Raw genomic sequence first — 7,667 nt, forward strand, 5'->3', positions numbered from 1 at the left:
AGTACCTAAGCTTACACACTACGTAACCTAAATTATCCCAAGGACAAACACACACAGCCCGCCGGAATGGCCGTGCGGTTCTAGGCGCTACAGTCTGGAACCGCGTGACCGCTACGGTCGCAGGTTCGAAGCCTGCCTCGGGCATAGGTGTGTGTGATGTCCTTAGGTTAGTTAGGTTTAAGTAGTTCTAAGTTCTAGGGGACTGATGACCTCAGAAGTTAAGTCCCATAGTGCTCAGAGCCATTTGAACAAACACACACACCCATGCCCGAGGGAGGACTCGAGTCTCCGCCGGGACCAGCCGCACAGTCCATGACTGCAGCGCCTGAGACCGCTCGGCTAATCCCGCGCGGCTTCACTCTGTTGTTACCATTTGGCCTCCCTTGGCTGTTACGGGAAACAAGCGGTGACTTACAGTAGACTAGTACAGTGGCGACTAAGAAAAACGCGCCGGCCGGAGTGGTCGTGCGGTTCTAGGCGCTACAGTCTGGAGCCGAGCGATCGCTTCGGTCGCAGGTTCGAATCCTGCCTCGGGCATGGATGTGTGTGATGTCCTTAGGTTAGTTAGTTTTAATTAGTTCTAAGTTCTAGGCGACTGATGACCTCAGAAGTTAAGTCGCATAGTGCTCAGAGCCATTTAAGAAAAATGCATCACACTGTGAATCATTTCAAGGCAGTTGTGCATATACTATCAAATGTTTTATCATGTCCTCATGAAACATCACGGTACAAACTCACGACAAGCCGATTGAAGCGCCCTCGCTCCCAGGTGCAATAATACTGTAGTCGACTTGTGACCCCCAGCGCTGGCGTAACAACTTACCACAGCCATTATCGAGTCATTGTATGAAATGGCGGCTGATAATGGCAACCAACAGCCATCCTAGCATATGGTCAGTATCTTCTGCATTACTTTAGTGCCATGCGTGTCACTTCTCCCTCGATGATGTAACACTGTCATTTGCCTAGCTGTAACTTCCATTCTGCCCAAACCTGTGCCTAGCGTCAGTTTTATTGTTGTGCAAATTCTAATCAACATGAATTGAAGCTTAAGGACATGGATGATGACTATTTACGGTTCCTACTTGAAAAGCGAAACAATTACAGCTGATACGTGTCTGTTTAATAAGCGACGGACTTCAAAAAGATTCATCTTTTAAGAAAATAACAGAAGAGAGAATACTGTGTGGTGTATATGACTTTATACACAGCAGTATGGGCTATGGAGTGGTGTGGCAACTGTCATCGTAGGGAAGCTGGACAGGAGCAGAGATGATTAGCGAACAAGATGAGACAACAAACACAAGGTTTACTTTATTTGTATTTCTCCAAGAGTTTGAAGTCTCATTACAAATAATGCAGTAAGAAACAGAGTGCAGGTATTACAGTGTCAACAACGATGAAGCACAAACGAAGGTGTCGTAGCGTAGTGGCTCTAAGTGCAAGTGAGCTGAGCGGCTGCCACCAGGCATCGTATATTGCGATGGCAGAGGGCGCTCGAAGTACAGAGCTGCTAGAGAGCCTGTATAGGGAGAGAGTGGCCAACCTGACAACACGGCGGCCATTTTTCTGTCAAACTGCGGGCGGACTTTTGAATGGCCAGTAGTGGAGTACACACTCACCGAATCAAAAGCACAAGACAATATGGCGAAATCATTCGTTAAATGCCTTTGTTTTTAAGAATAATGTGTTATAATAATTTTCACACAGCCAGTTTACAGGTATGTTTTCAAATTTAACTATGTATATTGCAAGTTGTTTTACATGTAGTAAAAGGCCAAAACGACTTACTTCGCATAGATAAGAGTACTTGGTTGGTTTCCACAAGGCTCCTGTTTGATTTATGTCAGTCCTGTTGACTGCGACTGCCCACTGCTTTCGTCTTTCTTCATTGCGTGGAAATGCTAACATGCGAATTCCACCTTCGCCTCTATTGGAACAACCAAATGCAGCACAACCTGGCATCCTGTACGAACGTCTGCAGAACGAATAACAGATGTCAAAAACAATACTGTACAATTACTAACGTGTTTACTTCAAACATGTAGGCCTACCGACTTCATCACAAAACGCTTCATTATTTCAATTCGTATTTATGATCGCAAACGCTAATTACGTACTAAAAACGATATACAACTACATCGAACATGCATGCAAAACGCATAACAAGTCTCTCAATAATTCAAATACCTTTTAATCGTTTCCAAAAGTCCTCTGAACTTCAATTCAACTCAAAAGCACGGCGTACATAGGAAGCGCGAGAGACGTTTGGCGCCATTTTTCTACCAAAGCTAATCAACCAATCACGGGCAAATTCACCTATGGCTACCCTCTCCCTATACAGGCTCTCTAAGGGCTGCTGGAGGTGTGGCATAGTGGACACGCTCCATTGGGTTTGCCAGATCCTGTGCGACCTCTTATCGGTGTCAGACCTAAAGTTTCCATTCCGTTACTAACCTCGATACGCCACGGAGTGGTATTGATCTGCAGCATCAATTCCCTCACTAACAACCTATATGGAATTTCATTAGTTTAACATCAGTATTACTGCTGCAAACACGACAGCTACCCAGACTGAACAGAAACTGTAACAGATTTGGCGAGATAACATCTCTGACAGTTGCAGTGGTCTTGGCACTGTTGCTTCGCATGTCTATCTCGACAAGTCAAGTAAGGCGATTTTGTATACGTCATTGTGGCAACGCAGTGTTTCACAAGTCTATAAACAACTGTCGGCCAACGGCCTTACCGCAGTGGTAACACCGGTTCCCGTCAGATCACCGAAGTTAAGAGGTGTCGGGCGGGGCTAGCACTTGGATGGGTGACCATCCGGTCTGCCGAGCGCTGTTGGCAAGCGGGGTGCACTCAGCCCTTGTGAGGCAAACTGAGGAGCTACTTGATTGAGAAGTAGCGGCTCCGGTCTCGGAAACTGACATACGGCCGGGAGAGCGGTGTGCTGACCACATGCCCTTCCATATCCGCACCCAATGACGCCTGTGGTCTGAGGATGACACGGCGGCCGGTCGGTACCGTTGGGCCTTCATGGCCTGTTCGGGAGGAGTTTAGTTTTTTAGTTTTATAAACAACTGCCAGTTTGCACCAGCGCACATCCTACGCAGTCAAATTTGTTCGTATCAGAGAGATTGTACTGTTAATCGCGGTTGCTGGTTTCCTGCTGTTTTTTAATTTCATGCCTACCCAAAAGTAACTGGCGTAGAATAGTACAAAAGGTAAACAGGTGATAATGAAACAAATAATGCTGTATTTCTGTAAGGAATAGTCGACAATAGCATGGATTACAGAAATAAATAAAGAACTAGAAAGAAACAACATCAAAGAACTGAAAATAAGGAAATGAAAACTTCTTAACAACAAAATACTGAAGTTAGTAGGCTTTCAAACCAGAAGAAATCAGAAATCGAGAACAACGTGGATGGAAGGAAGGAAGAGACAGTATGGGGAGAAAATTGAGGGAGTATTGGAAGAATGGGAGACAACAACGAAGAAAGGAGAGGAATTGAAGCTGTTACCAGATCCTAGTAGGTCAGTACAGAGAAAAAAAAATACTATTGTCAGCATGGTATGGTCACAACTTTGAATGATAATGTCACGCTGTCTAACAGTTTTTTGAGTCATCAGTCTTCTGACTGGTTTGATGCGGCCCGCCACGAATGCATCTCAGAATGGCAATTGCAACCTACGTCCTCAGTTATTTGTTGGATGTATCCCAGCCTCTGACTTCCTCTATACTTTTTACCTTCTACAGTTCCCATTAGTGCTATGAAGTTAATACTTGATTTCTTAATACATCTCAACATTCTTCTGTAGCAGCACATCTCAAATGTTTCGATTCGCCGTTTTTCAAAAGTCCATGCTTTGCTACTATACTATGCTCCGAACGTATATTCTCAGACATTTCTTCCTCAAATTAAGGCCTGTGTTAGATATTACCAGACTTCTCTTGGCCAGGAATGCCCTTTTTGTCAGTGCTAGTCTGCTTACCACGTCCTCCTTGCCCCGTCCATCATGGTTATTTTGCTGCTTAGGTACCAGAATTCTAACTTGCGTGCTTTGTGATCCCCAATTCTTATGTTAAGTTTGTCGCTGTTCTCATATCTGATGCTTCTCATTACATTCATCTCTCTTCGGTTTACTCTCAGACCGTATTCTGTATTCGTTAATTTTCATTCCATTCATAATATCCTATAATTCTTCTTCACTTTCACTTGCCGCACTGGTTACACCGGTTCCCGTGAGATCACCGAAGTTAAGAGCTGCTGGGCGTGGCCGGCACTTGGATGGGTGACCATCCAGGCCACCATGCGCTGTTGCCATTTTTCGGGGTGCACTCAGCCTCGCGATGCCAATTGAGGAGCTACTCGACCGAATAGTAGCGGCTTCGGTCAAGAATACCATCATAACGACTGGGAGAGCGGTGTGCTGACCCCATGCCCCTCCTATCCGCATCCTCCTCGGAGGATGACACGGCGGTCGAATAGTCCCGGTAGGCCACTCGTGGCTTGAAGACGCAGTGCTTTTCACTCAAGATAGCAATGTCATCAGCGAATCTTATCACTAGTATCCTTTTGACTGTAAATTTTAATAGCACTCTTGAACCTTTCTTTTATTACCATCATTGCTTCTTCAATGTCTAGATTATTCAGTAGGGGCGAAATATCCCTGTCTTATACCCTTTTTAATCCGTGCGCTTTGTACGTTGTCTTCCAATTTTATTGTTTCGTTTTGGTTCTTTGACATACTGTCCAACAGGTTAGAGAAAGACTTTTTTTCAGCACGTTATATGTTGTCTTGGCCTGGAATCGCTCTCAGCTTATGACAAGAACAGAGCAAAAATGGCTCTGAGCACTATGGGACTTAACTTCTAAGGTCATCAGTCCCCTAGAACTTAGAACTAATTAAACCTAACTAACCTGAGGACATCACACACATCCATGCCCGAGGCAGGATTCGAACCTGCGACCGCAGCGGCTGCGCGGCTCCAGACTGTAGCGCCCAGAACCGCTCGGCCACCCCGGCCGGCTAAGAACAGAGCAGCTGATTTGGTCTAGTGCACAGCATGACGACTCCTTCAATTTTGCTCAATTGTCTCCTGTAAGAATCTCCAATATTTCATCTGCATAAGCGATATCATCGTAATCATACTGATTCCTATCAATGGCGGCCTCAGAAGAAGGTCCGCATACTGAACATCCTCTGGTAATTTTCCGGATGATATTGTCGAATTGATCTTCGACACGAGATGTTTCCTCTAACAGTAGGCCAATTATCTGCACGATTAAAGAGCCTTAGCTCACGGAAAAGTATGGGAAAAACTGTATTTTGAAGTTCGACCTTCTGACTCCACTCCAATATGAGGTGTTTGAAGCGAACGGCAGTCCTTTTCTGGCGTAAGTTACGTGCGGACTGTTGTCTCCGACCGCTTCAGACGGGGACCTCGCTGTCAGTAGGCCATATTGGTGTGAGGTGTCGCACGGACCAGACCAGAGGAGACCAGGCCGCCCCGAATGGAGAGCGGCGCATTCAGTGCGCCGACGCCGTATCTGCCGCTGCTAGAACGGCCGTCAAACCGGGTCTCATTGTGTGCGCACGCCACAATGCGCGCCCACCTGAATCTGTGTCGAGGCGACACGCGAGAAAGGGAGCCGTGGACCACTGCCTCGCTGACACACACACGGTTTCGAACCGCCAGAGGGCTGCAAAACACGTGGACCCTCCCAGCCTGCTGCTGGCACAAGCGCTGCCGCAGTTACTAGAGGACCCATCACTCGGGCCTCATTTCACGGCAGTGTGCGACTGCAGCGGTGTGACTGCAGTATACACAATACGGCGGTATGGTCGGGCAGTATTGCTGGTGGAGAAGGTTGCCACAGGTAGTTGCTGAGGTATGACCGAGGTGTTCCCGTTGTTGTCCGCCGATGGTAGAGAATATTTCGTATGGCTGAGCCATATCTGACTCTGTCCTTGCTTGTAAATCTGTCCATTGCACTCTCAGACTTGCTTCCTCTTTCCCAAGCCGACAGCGCCCCAGTTTGAAAGGTATTATGTAGTATTCAGACTAGTGGCAAGTCCGTATCTTCGTACGGAGAATTTCTGATTCGACTGTTCCCTGTCTTCAGCTTCTTCCTTCAGTCTGTTGTATCTCCTTCCATCTTTCATGTCGTCCAGATGTTGAATTCTTCTTCTTCTTCGTCCTGAGTTTCCTCTGACTTTCCCTTCGATGACATCATGTACGAGTCCCTCGTGTCTAAGTACATGTCCAATCCAGTTGGCCTTTCTCTGAAGATTTGTGCGCATAATACTTCTCTCCTACTCTTCGCAGTACATCGTCATTTTTTATGCGATCTGTCCACTTGATCTTTTCCATTCTCCTCCAGCACCAAATTTCAAAGCTCTCTAAGTATTTTTTTTTCCTTCTTTCTCATGGCCCGTGTTTCTGCTCCATACAGTGAAATACTCCAAATGTAGCACTTTTTCCTCAATGCCAAACACAACTTGCTGGTCAGCAGAGTCCTCTTCTTGTTGAAAGCAGCTTTGGCCATGGCGATTCTTGCTCGGATTTCGTTGGTGCAGTGGGCATCCTTTGTGATAAAACTTCCCAGTTACTTGAACTGATTCACATTTTCCAGTCCCCGATTGTCAACAGTTATCTTCAAGTGTGTCTCACGTTTTGATATGCGCATCACTTTTGCTTCTTCGATGTTGATTTCCTTGCCGTATTTTCTTCCCGTTTCCACCAAATTGTTCATCATGTGTTGCAACTGTCTCTGATTTTTGGCGAGCACTACCAGGTCGTCTGCATACTTGATGGTGTTGATGAGACGTCCTCCTACTTTGAAGTTTCCGCATCCTTTCAGCGCTTCTCTCGCCAGCATTTCTCCACACAGGTTGAAGAGACTTGGCGACAGACAACATCCTTGTCTCACTCCCCTTCCTATTTCCACACTGTTCGTCTCTCCATAGTTCAGTCGTATCTTTACTCTTTGTCGCAGGTACAAGTTCCTTATAAGTCTCCTATTTCCTTAAGGTTGTTCATCAGTATATTCCAATTGACTCTGTCGAAGGCCTTCTGCCAGTCTATAAAACAAGCGCAAACTTCTTCGTTAATGGCCAAAACTCTCTCTGACAATATCCTCATCATGCCAATGGCGTCTCTGGTCCCTTTTCGTTTCCTGAAGCCAAACTGGTCTTCTCCCATCACTTCTTCAATTTTGTTTTCCAACCGTCTATTTAGTATTCTTGCAATGATCTATGCCCCCTGCGATATCAGACTAATTGTTCTTTAATCACTACACTTCTTGGCTTGCTTTTTCTTCTCAAGAGCAACCATTGTGACGCCCAAAAAGTCTTCAGGCCATTCTCCAGTTTCATAGATTTTGTTTATGAGTTCTGTCAGAACTTACAAACTTTCATTTCCGATTTCTTTAAGCAAATCCACTGGTATGTCGTCATCCCCTGTAGCTTTCCCACTGTTCATGTCGTTTATCGCCTACTCTACTTTCCTTGTCAGTACCTACTTCCTTCGTCAATACCATTGAAAGGTACCGCGCATATATAGAAGTATTCAATTTATCCGTTGCCTACATGTATGTAAAAGTGGACAGATGAAAGAACCATGAATTTCATGAATGCGATGCCTCATCTACTAC

At 45.7% G+C, this 7,667-nt stretch overlaps 1 pseudogene; it reads left to right on the forward strand.

The window, feature by feature from the left end:
• The first annotated feature begins 2,735 nt into the window (after nucleotides 1-2,735).
• On the forward strand, nucleotides 2,736-2,853 carry LOC124617302 (annotated as a pseudogene).
• The last annotated feature ends 4,814 nt before the right edge of the window (nucleotides 2,854-7,667 follow it).

This window comes from Schistocerca americana, chromosome 5 (genome assembly GCF_021461395.2).
Source record: "Schistocerca americana isolate TAMUIC-IGC-003095 chromosome 5, iqSchAmer2.1, whole genome shotgun sequence".
Taxonomy (NCBI): domain Eukaryota; kingdom Metazoa; phylum Arthropoda; class Insecta; order Orthoptera; family Acrididae; genus Schistocerca; species Schistocerca americana.